At 37.5% G+C, this 14,006-nt stretch overlaps 1 long non-coding RNA gene and 1 pseudogene across 1 annotated transcript; both read right to left on the reverse strand.

Moving 5' to 3' along the window:
- Nucleotides 1–2,859, reverse strand: part of LOC140002814 (zinc finger CCCH domain-containing protein 11A-like) — a 37,149-nt pseudogene extending 34,290 nt beyond the window's left edge.
- Nucleotides 2,860–5,590: 2,731 nt separating this feature from the next.
- Nucleotides 5,591–10,412, reverse strand: LOC140002787 (uncharacterized). Its single transcript, XR_011810294.1, has 2 exons — nt 9,190–10,412; nt 5,591–5,909 (listed from the first exon to the last, which is right to left on the reverse strand). It is a non-coding gene; the product is annotated as an uncharacterized lncRNA (long non-coding RNA).
- Nucleotides 10,413–14,006: the final 3,594 nt, after the last annotated feature.

Genomic DNA, 14,006 nt, shown 5'->3' on the forward strand with positions numbered 1-14,006 from the left:
TTATCCCTGCTGTCTTGTTGCCAGGGCACCCAGCCATGATCTTGCATCTTTCCCAAATCCCATCATCTCTGCCTCTGCCGGGGAAAAGGCTAGCCCAGAAGGAGCACTGCTGCAGCAGGCACAGCACCACTCACTGTATTTGCTCCTGCAAGCTGCACCCAGGAGGGCAGGGACTTTTGAACTTCTTGTCTCTCCCTGCTGCTGTTGAAGAAAGCCCTCTGTGAGACATTCCCAACAGAACAAAGTGTTGGGACAGTGCAAGCCAAGACCTCTAGGTTGGAATGGGAACAAAAAGTGTATGTGGTGCTGAGCAGTGATGAGCAGACTTGCTCTGACATCTTGCCCTAGCAAAACTCAGTCCTGTTGACATACTGAGTCACACCACATTGTGAAAAGGGTAGATGCTGCTGCAACAAAGTAGATCCTGAATGGACTTCATTCTTACTTTGTTCTTTCCAATAAGGTCTGAAAGTAATGCGTTTGTAAGAGATGTGGACGTGGTCCCATGGGGAAACATGAGACACTATGTTCTTTCTAGTCTAATACTTGCTTGCTGTATTTAAATCTGATTACAAGTCAGAGATGGACACCACCTAGATCTAAAGATGACTTTTTGCTGAAGATAAAAAGAATGCATGTAAATTCTCATCTGACTTACAGACAAAGCACTATGAATGTCTGTCACCAGTCAGAATTAGTGGCACACACTCACAGCAACTTCAGGCCTGTATAGGTTAAATTTATATTAGAATGCCTTCAAAATTCTTTTCATACCTCAGAAAATCTAAAGTAGAAAAAAAAAAAACAAAACTACTCGAATCCACTCGCACTTTTGTTTCTATTTAATCATCTCTCCCTCCCTTAGATCTGTGGGTGGTCACAAATGCATTGTCCAAGCAGCTTGTACATACACTTTTAATAAAAGCCTTGTCAGTAGACCTGCAGGAACTGGTTACCAGTGGAAACTTATGAAAGGGAATGCCCCTCTCCTCGAGCCCACCCCCCACACTGCACCCCGATCAAATTCTTTGTTCCTGTGATGTGTGTACATTCACAGACTGCTCCACGAGGTCCCAAGACTGCAACAGTAATACAAACCTACCCAGCAGCATACAAACCTCCTGCAGGGTGGCCTGAGAAACAGATGTCAGACTCCTAAGCTCTGGGACAGATCCTTATGCTACATTCACACAAGAGTAGCATCCTTCTACAAGAGTAAATCCAACTTAGTCCCAGGGAACTACTGGGTCAGCCTCTGACTTTTCAGTGTGGCTATGAGCATAAGAATCTGGCAAGTGGAGTTGTTTAATGCAGATGTACATGGGTTTTTCCCCTAGGTCCATCACTAGCCATGTCTTTAAGTCTTTATTCCTTTTACAGCAAGTTTAGAAGGCAACAGTTGACTGTATGAGACTGATTTTATTAACTCTAACAGAGCTGTTGACAAAAGAATGAAGTGGAGATTAAATAAATGTCTCTGCAGTGTGCCTCAGGTCACACGGGAGATTACGATTAGAAGTGAATGTTAAATAAATAAATAAATAAAACTCCCTTCTAAAAATCTAACATTGTTCCAGCATTGTTTGCATGTTAAATGATTGACTAGGTGATTCAGACTGAAATGACACCCAGCAAAATACTAATTTTACAATCAAATTGTTTATGTAGGACCGGATTTGGGGGCATGACATCAAGAGATCTCATTCACCTGTGAAGAAAACTGAGAACAATGGAATTTAACTATTGTTTCATTTGATCTGTTGAAGAGGGTTTTTTCCATTGTATGAAATCTGTGGATGTATTTTCTAAGAAATTACTAATTAAATAGCACTTTGTTCCATGCATAGCCCCACTCAAATCATAAATTCAAATTTAAATACTCTTATTTCCGTGATGTGAGTTGCATTGAACTCTGTTTCAAGGGATGCATCAGGCCAGTTTATTATGTGCCATCTACTGAAAGGTACTTCAGAACATTTCACAAGGGATAGTTTGTAAAATGAGAGAGAAAGAGAGAATAAATAAGTGTTTTGGCCAGGTTTAAAAAGTGCATCCATAGTCAAGTCTGATATGGGGGGGGGGGAGGGAAATCACATTCCATATACTTGCAGGAAAACGTCTTATGTTTTAAGATTGCAATATTTGATATTTTGCAGTACTACAGTCAAGAAAGGTAATTTATAGGACAAACTAACCACAGAAAGAGAGTTGGCATAAAGTTTTCCAAAATTGTCAAGCAGTAAAGTTTTTACCATGTTATTAGAATGTAATTAAATATCCTAGGTAAAAGTTGTGAATCAGTTTTCTGAAATGCAAACTTAAAAAATAAGCAGCAACACTGCCTTCAAATAGGCAAGATAAAATAATGATAGTTTGTGGTATGCACACGAATACATGTACAAGCATGTTAATTACTTCTCTCTCTTAATTTGTTGGGTACAACAGACATTTGAATTAAATACACTCACTATCAGGGAAATAAAATCATTATCTTTGGTACTTACAGTCTTTAAAAACCAGGGCAGGGTCTCGATGAGGCAGAACTTGGGCAATTACAAGTTGCAGAGACTCCAAGGTTCTGTCCATCTCTGCTCTGCTTTTCCAGAAAGCAGCCACAAGCTGCCCTCATGCCTGAGTCAGGCAAGTCCTGTACCAACTTTCCGCAGCTCATTGATGCGCTGGATTCCTGAGGAATCTCCCCACGTCTCCCAATCAGGCATTGCCTCAAACCCCACGACCCTCCGCAGGGTCCACCTCCCCGGACTGCTTATCTTTGCTGTATGCTGAGCTAATTAGCTGCAAAGGCAGGCTGACAGGCGCATTCCTACTCCTTCCTTCTGTTAAACACACCCACCTACAGGCCGGGGAGAGAAGCTAATCACCAGAAAGAAGTTTGTTTCATCGGTTTATTGGCGATGTGCTGAGGCAAAGACCTCTCTGGTTCATACCAAATGAATAAAGAGACTCTCTTGCTCACCCAAACCCTCAAATTATGGAAAAGATTGCAAATATAAGGAAATACTTATGTAAAGCTATACTAAACGTGATAGCCTGAAAGCAGCATGCAGGCTCTTGTTTAAAAACAACAAATTCGATAAAAAGTATGGTGTTTTTTTTTTTTTCTTCCTGTAACTATGTAACTGGAGAAGAAGGATATTAATGGCAAATAGAAAATTAATCCGATTAGCAAAATTAAACTTGTGATATATTAGGTTAACCCAATTTGAATCTGGTTTCCTGACAAGCGGTTTCCTTACTCCCTATCCAATAAATGTATTAAAATACCAGTGAATTAAACTGTTTACATCTAAAAGGACCTGTGGGATATGCAGAGGTCTGAAGAGGCACTCCAATCAAGGCAAACACAGATGCAGTGGCAAAAGCTTGAAGCACGAATGTAAATACATTGCTGTCACACACATTTGTGTAAGAGTCATAAACTGTACAAAATAGTTGCTTTGCTCAGCTTACTTTTATTTCAATTCCAGTAAAGTCTTCTTTTTGATTTGGAAAAAATCCCAAAGTAAGGATGTGTGTTCTTTAATTACTGTACAGTCTTTCCCAAAGAAAGATTATTTTTTTCTTTTTTTCTTTTTAAAGATGCAGCAGTGGAAAACTGCTGGGCAACCTTTTATCTCCATCACTTGCAAGTTTCAGTACATACTGTTTCATTTATAGAGTGTGCATTGCACAAGGTGTATCTACTCTTTATCTTCATGTTTTGTTTACAAATTAATGATCTAACATTGTGTTTGTTTACTAAAACATTTAAAACCCATTTTGTTATTACCCGCACATTCCTTGCTAGGTGAATTCGCTAAGATAATCAATAATGCTATTGTCTTAACCTCTGCATTTTCCCAAGTTCACTCTAAGAGAACTCTAAACTTCATCCCATGTGTAAACTTTGTGGCGACCTTTGATGACTTCAGATATTTCAGGAATTCTGCTGCTTTGAAAAAAAAAAAAAAAAAAAAAAGGCTTAATAAAGATATATTAAGCTGTAACTCCCTCACTTACTCTACTCTCTGAAAAGTCTCGTCTGGCAGAGTAAATGAAAATGATAACTTACAGCCATCCATTAGAGTACCTTTAAAAGAGTTAATGGATGCTTTAAAGGAACATTTTGAAAATAAACAGCATGGATTTCCATCATTCCATCCTTTCTATTCTCATGGAGCACAATCAAACGGGACAGGCTTTGTATATTTTTGGAACCCATTACCAAGACAGACTTAAGGTCATGCACCAGAAAGAACTCACCCACTGTGAAAAGCTCTAAATTAGAAGCCAAAAAGTGTGTGCACATCTTATGCAAAGAGCTTCAACTGAAATCTTATTAAGCAGTCACTGAAACAACCCCTTAACAGATAAGAGTGTAGAAACATAAAAATATGTTTTTTCCCTTTACATTTAAAATGGAAATAAAATTAAATTCAATTACGCTGCTTTTCTGCCCGTGCTAAAAAGAGCTATTTGCATCAGGAAACAGCCCTACATACCTTGATAACAATCACATTTAAGATTTAATTGGACTTCCTTACTTCTGTCACCAGACCTTCCTGCAGCTTTGATGCTAAAAGAAACACTTATCTATTACATCTCTGCTCCGGCCTGCCATGCTTTTAAGAATGTATACCGCTGCTAGCTAAGACTAGGTTTTTTATTGTAAAAGCAAAAAGACAGAAGTTGAAAACTTTCAAAGCAGAGCATGCTGCAAGACAGGACAGAGGCTGTAATTCTCAATAGACTAAAAGCTGATTTTCAGTTAGGGTAAAGTAGAATATAGATAGTATCAGGTGTGAGTAAAAAATCAACCTCAAATCCAAACTTCCTCATTTCCCCAGCCAAGTAAAAGATTTAAAACGTTGCAAACTATGGGTTGATGACAAACTTTACCATGTCATACGTCTCTAGGAAGGCTCTTCACCTAAATCACAGATACATCAAGATACTTGTTTTTCTAGGTCTTCAGAGACCCAAAATAACATAAAAAAAAAACATGGTAATATTTTTTAAAAAGAGAAGTTCAGAATGCTCACCACTTTATGTAAATTGTTAAATGAATTAGATTTATTGGTAACTGCACAGCCAAATTCAAAACCTGAGTGACTGCCAGATCTCTACAGCACTGATTTATTCCTTTTCTCTTATCTATAGATCTTTTCAAGATCTATACAAGATCCTGGAGTGAAAGGAAAAACAAGCAAGAATTGCTTGGTTCAAAGAATGTACATTATCATGTTGTTTGATGATCCTTGTACAGGTTCAAAAGAAATTTTAGAGTGTTAAAAGCTATCAGTTTTTATTTCCTTTTGATTTTTAATTAAATCAAACAAATACCTGTTTGTAACCTGAGGGCAGAATTTCACATTTAAATTTTATGTTGTAGGAACAAAGGAAAATTTTTAAAGAGGAATCCTCTGCACATCAGAAGATTCTTAATCTATACAAAACCAGTAAAATTGACCTAAAACAAGATACTGTTGGAAATACTGTACTTAAATGATCGTACCTAGTACTACTAATTTATTTTAAATCACAGTCGATATTTTTAACTAGGAACACAAAATAAAATCATGCAAACAAAACCAGAGGAACCAGCGTGATGTTTATTAGTTTCCAAAAATACACGGTATTGTTAAGAACTTTTTCCTCCACTGTATAAAAGGATGCTTGGTTATTAGGTAACTGTTTTAGCTGTATGTACTGTGAGTTTTCTCACGTTCGGTGGCAGCTATGATAAATTATCCCCAGAAACTAGCTGCATCCAAGCTTGACTTAATGTTGTGCATATTTTCTCGACGTTGTTTGGTATAAACGTTTGCCTCTCCTTTCTGTAGTCGTCGCCTCAGAGCAGACTTCTGCTGTTTTGTCAGCTGACGTTTTATCTTCCTTTTCACCAGTTCCTACAAATAAATAAACAATTCAGTATCAGAAGTTTTTGAACATCATTTAGTACTAACATTACCATAATGACACTGTATTCTCAGTACTAACATGAACATGTGGTAGTGAACCTGTCGAGAAGACCACCATGCGCTGAGCAGCTGGTGATCCACACCAGGGTTAACTCGAGTTTGCCCAGGCCTGCCCTGTGCTGTGCTGCCCATACTGTGTGGCCCCAGAACCCCCTGTGGGGCTGCACAGATCCCTTGGCCTGGGGCAAACTCAGCCAGCTTCTTGGGACAGAGGAGCCTGCAGGCAGCTTCCGCCTGGTTCCAGTGATTACCACTGCTCTGTGGTCTTGCCTTTATCTAACAGAGCAGAAAGAAGTTATAATAAGAACTTCACCTCTTCTCAACAGCAGAAATTGAGCAAGCAGAGTTGTTTCTTTGTAAGAAAATCATGTAATTATCTCAACTGAGTGAAAGGGGAGAACCTCTGCTACAGACAAGGTCTACAGTATAGCTATGTGGTTTGGAGTCAGGGTCAGGGCTCTAGCATTTGAAGGGGTGTACGATCACCTGTGCTATTTTTTTTTTCTTTTAGCATTAGCTCTAATAAAAAGCATCTTAGGTGATATCTTGCAGAGTTTAGGTGCCTTTCATTCAGGAATCATAATGAACCAGTACTTTTCAGTGCAAAACATATGCCTTCAGCAAAAATGATAATGTCCTGTGCTTGCAGATTTGACAAACATCTTGTAAGTAGAAAAAGGACCAAGAGAGTTTGCTCCAGCACAAGGAGAGATCTCCTTGTCCTTATCACAACCCATGAATATTTTTTACGTCATCATGTTTTCTCCCCCTTTTTCCACCTGAGGACAGGGCTAAGAGAAGCATGGAGGAGCTGAGGTACCTGCTGGTGCAAAATTACCCCACAATCTAGTAACATTTCTTTTGCATTTACCCCAATTTCTCTTGCCTTGTTTTTTGTTTATGATACTGTCAGCACATTAAGTAGTAAGTTGGTAGTTAAGTCAGGAACCAGAAAGAATTCTTTTGGCACTGTTTAAAAACTGCTGTGACTAATACAACTAAATTATGCAAATACAAGGTAGTCAATAAATCCAGGTACCCAATCCTGATTTCAGTAAGAATGCTGTAGTAATTACATAGTATTCACCTGAATAGTAGTTTCCTAAGCTTTACCACATGCAGGTTGACTATCAAAAATGTGAATAAAAAGAGTAGTATAAGATCTGTCTTTCTTTCCTCGGAAGCTTAGCAGAACTCAGTATTTAAACAAGAGCATTTTGGAAATTAAATCTGTGAATGCTCTTTAAAAATATTCCAGAAGAAATTCCTGAGGAAAGCTGGTAAGAACTAGTTTAAACTGGGCCACTGATGTTTTTCTTCTGTCAGTAAGACAATTGTCATCCTCTGCTTTTTATAGGCAGAGCTCTGAAAGAAGGCTTCTCTACTTCTCCCACTTCAGTGGACAGATGACTTCCTTCACAGTTCATACAAGGCTCGCTAGAAGAAACTTTGCAATACAAATACCAGATATTTTCACTATGCAAAAATGTAAATTCACAAAATACTACTGCTCAATCACAGCATGCAAGTCTCACTAGTCTCTCCATCATCCTAAGCCTGACTGTAAGCAAAATGAATAAACAAATCTATCATTTATTATTTAAATTTTTGCATAGTTTGCATTATTTCCTATAATTAAATTGCAGCAGTCCCTACAAAGATTTGTACAAGCACAACAAGACATTTTATTTTGTCTGGAATAGCTTATTGTCTGTAACTCATAAGGCTTTCTTTTTGGCACAGTCACCCAGCTATGACTGCACCTACTGCTATTACTGCTATTGTTTATACATGCCCATACGAATTCCTTCTGTGTGTTTAATCTGGAAACCTGCTTATGTTTTAATGTGTTTCTTCATTGAGAAAGCTATATAAACAACAGAGAAGTGCTAGAAGCAGTAACAGGCATTGGCTCTAAGCAGCTCAGTGGGTCTTACTGCAGTGCCTTTTGTGTTTTTAGTTTTGCAATCACGTTCTGATGTTACAAATAGCTCATCATGCATATCCTTTCTTTAGTTCTAGTATTCAAAAGTTCAAATAAGATTTAACAATGGGCAGAAACATTTTACTTAGCGTAAGAGCATATAAATGGAAAGATTACACAAAGTAAATTGACACAGGATGTTTATGTGGCTGAATCTCTTGAAAGCTGCTTCTGCTTTTATCTTTCTTTTAGAACAGAATATTAGGTACTTAAATGCCATTTGAATATTTTAACAAGTTTGATGTGTCTGCCTACAGAAAAAACATGTGTTCGCTAAACAATCAGGAAGGTTTCTACAGTGAGTGACCACTGCTACCACCTACTGGTGTACAGAAATATAATTTCAAATAGGGATCTATAGGCGATTCCAAAAGAAATCCTACACATTTAGGTTAGCAAACTGAAAGGGAAAAAATATGTAGGCGATTCCTAGCATTTATCCTAGCTCTTCTTTACTTCATTTCATAATTCAAGGCTAATTCTTTTTCTCCTTAATAAGGCACAAGGCCATGTCCTACAGTAAGAACAGGGATGACTAACAAAAGTCTCTCTTTCCTTCACACGAAGTCCTGTAAAAGTCTTACACAACTTGCAAACATGCTGTTCCCTAGCACATTTATTTATGCATAAAACTGGCCTTTCTTCCATTTAAAATTTAGACACACTCTTTAAAATGTGATAGAGGTAGCCATACTGGATAGTATACTGAGTAGGGATGAAGAAAGATGTAAAATTCTGCCACAAAGTATTGATTTATGTAATGCTGAAAGTCAAATTCATATTGCCAAAGACACCATGACCACAATGAATTCATATCTATGTTTCAGAAATGTGGTAAGAGATGTGTTAAAAAGACAGATGAAAAAAGGCCAAGTTAAATCTTTACTCACGCATGCAAATTTAAAATACAAAAACATTAATTATGGGCAACAGAATTGATTTCTAGCAACAGAAATGAAATTAAAGTTGCTAATGCCGGAGTAGAGCTTTTGTGAAAGAGCAAAGAACAACACATGAAGTACAGCACTGGATATAATTCACTTGTAAACATGTAGAAAGCATCAGACCTATTTTCTGTGAACATGGAACTACAAACCAAAGATGTACATAGTAGTAATCAATTAAAGACATTGACTGCTAACTACGTATTTGTAAAAATATCTTCAACAGCTACGTCCTAAGATGGTGTATGAGAGTAAACTAGACAGTAGCAGTAATAATTACCGGTGGAATGGTTGAACAGCTCCCAACACTGCTGGCTGACGTACTTTTAGTTCTTGTTCTGTGCTCCGCAATATGAACCATACTGTCTTCATTTCTAAAATATGTAAATTAATGTTTTATTCCATTCAGTGAGCATCATGTTTCAGTCATTTTTTTGATATACAATCAAAAGTGCTAGCAGAACATTTGAGTACTACAGAAAGAACATTTACATTTGAAATATTAACACTAGTTCAAAAAACATATTTTATGACAGGAAGGATTATAGTGCAATAGCCACATACATACTACACAAAGTAGTGTAAGAAAAAGAAGCTTCAGAACACTAAAAAGATTAATTCAGATTCTGTACATTGCCTAGGCGTAGAATTTCATGAAAAAGGAAAAATTCAAAAAGAAACAGGGTATATGAACTTTATATATGCATTCAGGTACATGGGGAGCTTGCAAACTAATAGTTTGAATTTTATATAAGAAGGGGTTAGCTTAAAGGTAAGAAGGAATTTCCAAGTGTGTCAGTAAAGGCATTAAAAGCCACATGGTATGACGTTCAGTAAAATATATTTGAATAATATATTCCAAAGAGCTTGTTCTTGCTAATTTCAGCCGAATGAGGGGCAGAGGCTGAGAAAGAGCACTCTAATTATAAACTCATTTGTCAAAGCTACTTAGCAGCAGCAGCGTTTTAATACTAAAATATTCGCTGTAAGGCTGAGCGTTTAGTTAACTCGGTATTCATATTTTCTAAGCAATCTTCCAAAAAAAAAAAATAATAATAATAATCCTGACATTAGATTTTAATATTTCAAACCTGTATTGTAATCAATGGTATAGTTTATATAGAGATATGTCATTTACTCTTGACTTTCTCTTTCATATCCAATATCCTTTCTGACTACTGTGAGTTCATAGCTCAAAAAAGTTTCTTGATAACAAGATCAGCTGCTTAATTACAAGAAAACCTGTATTGGTTTGAATTTTCCATCTTTTAATTTGTATCTTTCCATGGCATTCCTCTCCTGACTTGACACTAAGGTGCAATGCTATTTGGAGAGAACAGTGTGATTGTAGTTGTTAACCTTGATGCTGAGTTGTAAACACTGTCAGGTTCGATAATTTCCCAAAGGCTGAGATCTGATGGAGCCAATTCTCAAAGATTAAAAGATATCAGGTAATTGATGATCTTTGAGGATGTCATCTCCATAGATTCTTTTTTCAGCTTCCTTTCTTGCTTCTTTAGGATAGAATTTATGGTTTGTCCTCAGGGGAGGAAGAAAAAACAAAAGAAAACAAACAAACAAAATAAAACTGAAACAGGTGGAACTTGCACCCTTCTTTAAAAAAAAAAAAAAAAAAAAAAAGCCTTTGGGGTTACTTGCATCTCCAAAACTCAGTTAGTGAATATTCTGAGGCTTGTGACTTGCGCTTGTATGTGCACTTGAAAGGCTCAAATTTGGGGAGGCAATACACTGGAAGAAGGTGATGTAGAAGTAGAATTTTAACTGTCAGTTATATTGGGTCATCTGATAGCTTTTTATGGTACTCAGGGTAGATACAAGTACCTTCTTATGCTTAATTTGAGCACCTATCCCTAGCAGGAAGTTGAATATCTCTGTCTAGAACTATTCCGACTTCAGAACAGCACTTTAAAACACGTTCCTGACACAAATCCTTTATCAGAAGTGTCCAAGCATTAGGAGAGATTTGGGCTCACTGAACTGTGATGCAGCAGTACTTTGAAAGAGAAGTTTAATCAAGTTTGAATGCTTGAACAAACACAATATTCTGTGGGATTGGTGTTGTTTTAGTGTGTACCTGAATGCTTTTCCATTGCAAGAAAAACTTCTTAACAATAATGGCGCAATAAACTATTTTATTAACCATAAAACTTGCGTGCCATTTCTAGAAATGCATCTTTTGCCATTGAGAGTGGGAGATGAAAGGACTGCTCAGACTTGCAGCCATCTGAAAAGTATATATATATATTTTTTTTTTTTCTCTAAAAAGGGAAAAAAAAGTTAATATTTAACTTCCATATTTCATTTCCTCAGTATTATTTCCTTCAGTGACAGGATCGTATTTTGGAGGAAAAGACCTAGTTAAAGAAGTGCTAGTGGAGTAGAAATTGGGAAGTTCTGCAATTAAGAGCCTTTACCAGGCTCCTGGATAGCTTTGAAAGCATATAAGAAAATCTAAATGGCTACTGTATGGCTTAGAAAAGATCCCATGAACTTGTTTTTTTGCTATTTTCAGAGAGAGTTGCATCTACCTTTTTATCAAATATCTTCATGAATACCAGAAAAAATCCAGGTATCCTTGCCATTAAAATGTCAAAAAAAAATTGCCTAAAATCAACTAATTAGAGCTTTAAATTATATTTAAAGATTGGGCTTTTCTTAACAAGCTAAAAGCACGTTTACTAAGGCAAAGTAAGGCAAAGTGTTAAATCCTTGGTTTTGTTTGAGAGAAATATTCTGCAAGCCAGCCAACTGTGGAAGTTGTGTGAATTTTGTACTTAATATTTTGCGTACGTACATAAAGCTCCAAATGATCTATTTTTAAATAAAGGACAATGATAACACCCTGTAGGAGGGTCAGACAGATCATTTTGTCAGAAATCACATGTAAAACGAGGGCCAAATTCACTTTAATCGGACCCACTGAGAACAAGTTTCAAGTCAAAGCCTTCAACTCATTTACATCAACAGCCGAGACTTCTAGCAGTCTGACCTGGTAGCTGGGCCAGGTTAAAACAAACAAACAAATGAAAAACTTTCATCTGTTGCTGTTCCAGTCTGTCAAATTACCAAGATAAAATCATTTTACTACTGTGTTCTGAGGTGTATTTTAGTTAGTGAATTACTTCCTAGCCCTCCTCTTAACTGCCTGGTTCCTGTCAGCAAAGTCAGGCCCACCAATTAGCGCAGGCTAATTCTGCTCCTTTTTATATGTGTGCCTCCTTTGTTATGCTGTACATTGTTCACTAGTTGGGATATCTACTGACAATTAGGGAATGAGGCAGACACAAAGACTAATTTGATCACCCGGAGACCTGCCTCCCAAGATCCCTGTGTAGGCAGTGGAGACACAGCAGTACCTCCAGGGCACTCCAGCTGAGGTTTCAGCTCGCCTTCGCCCTCTAGAGAAGCCTCCTTCTTTCCATTAACTACAGGGAAAGACTGGCATCCCCAGGCAAGAGATGGCCCCTCTCAACCACGCTCCCATTTTAATAAGGGAAGTCAGCGACAGAGTTTGACTTTTGAGTTTCAGGGCAAAGGCTGCTCGTCCGCCACGCTGGAAACGGGCCTGGTCCGGCTGCCTGATGGAGCTCATCCCAGCCCAGCTCCCGACCTGGCCCCATAGGCACCTTGTGCCTCCAAAATCAGCAATTCCCTTTGGGCACACTTCTATGTGCTCTCGGGACACTCCTGGCCTCACCAGGAGGACAGAATGAGGGAGGAATGGCAGTGGGGTGAATCTTTCACGTGAATTAAAGTCATTAAGTAAGGTTCTGTTTGTTAGGTTAATTGCGGTATTGATCCTCCAAGTCCCTCAATTTGGAGTAGTATATAACTGATACAATTTCAGTTCAATAATTTTTGTTGGTGAAAACATGCATTTTACCTGTATTCAGCTTAGTTTCTTTATGCCTTTTTCCCTAGCCAGTTCACACACTGTCAGTTGTAGACTGGACTGCCTGTAACTGTTGGGTGTATGGCAGACATCATGGATGATAACCATTGAGACACAAATATTTTAATTGTTGAACATTCAAATTCAATAGCTAAACACGACCAATAAATTTGTGGAATCTCTTGAGTGATTCTGGCTAGGTTTTAAATAAAAGGGATCTTTGTGTCCTAATTTTTATTTATTTATTTCCTTTTTTTCCTCCAGAAAGAAAAATAAAAGGTCATTTTAGCACAGGTCATGCAGAATCTCCTGCTACAGTAGTTGTAGGCAGAGCGCACTCTACCACTGGTAGAATAGCTGGACAGGTCCCTAAAGTGGTGAAAAATCCAATCTCGAAACAAAACTTGAATATGGATGAAAGCTTCACAGGTACGTTGTGAGATTTTTAAAACCTGTTACTGGTTCTGCCAACTGTGCACTTTTTTTTTTTTTTTTTTCCGAAACAAGTGCTCATTTTTCTGAATATAATTTATAGGGCTGGCTGAGATGTTTAAAACTCCAGAAAATACAAGTGGAAAAACATCACCTTCAAGCACTGTTCGTGACAGTGATCTTACACCACCGTGCACGACAATGGACACTTCTGAACTGCGTACTCCTGAAGAATCTGGTATGGTTGTTAATTGGAAAGAAATTATTAAAGTATACTTTGGGGTAGCTGTGTCTGCAACTCACTGATAGTGCATAGCCTAATGCTAGGCAGACTTAGTGTAGAGATAAAGCATCTTGCAACCATTGATTTTTTTTTTATCATGTATTGGAGGACATTTTCCAGTAGTTCCAGTTATTTTTTTTGGTAGGTGTTATTTTTTTATTCATTCAGTTTTATATCGAACTTCTAAATGCTGAAGTATTGTTTCAGGCAAACCTTGTGTTGAAGCATGGCAATCCTTTAATCAATTGTCAGGGGATACATCTAGATTCAATGACAAAATCTTACGGCAGGGAGTGGTTATGCTGTAGAATTTTGCAAAGATTCTACTTAAGAAAAATGTCAGATTAGGAAGATTTGTGTTAAGATGATCCTTAGCTTTTTTTTTCTGTCTTTTGCATATGACTTTGCATATCAGTCGTGTTCCTGAATAACTCAGAATTCTTTAAATTCTGTTTTACTAAGAATTTAG

This window comes from Anas platyrhynchos, chromosome 6 (genome assembly GCF_047663525.1).
Source record: "Anas platyrhynchos isolate ZD024472 breed Pekin duck chromosome 6, IASCAAS_PekinDuck_T2T, whole genome shotgun sequence".
Lineage (NCBI taxonomy): Eukaryota > Metazoa > Chordata > Aves > Anseriformes > Anatidae > Anas > Anas platyrhynchos.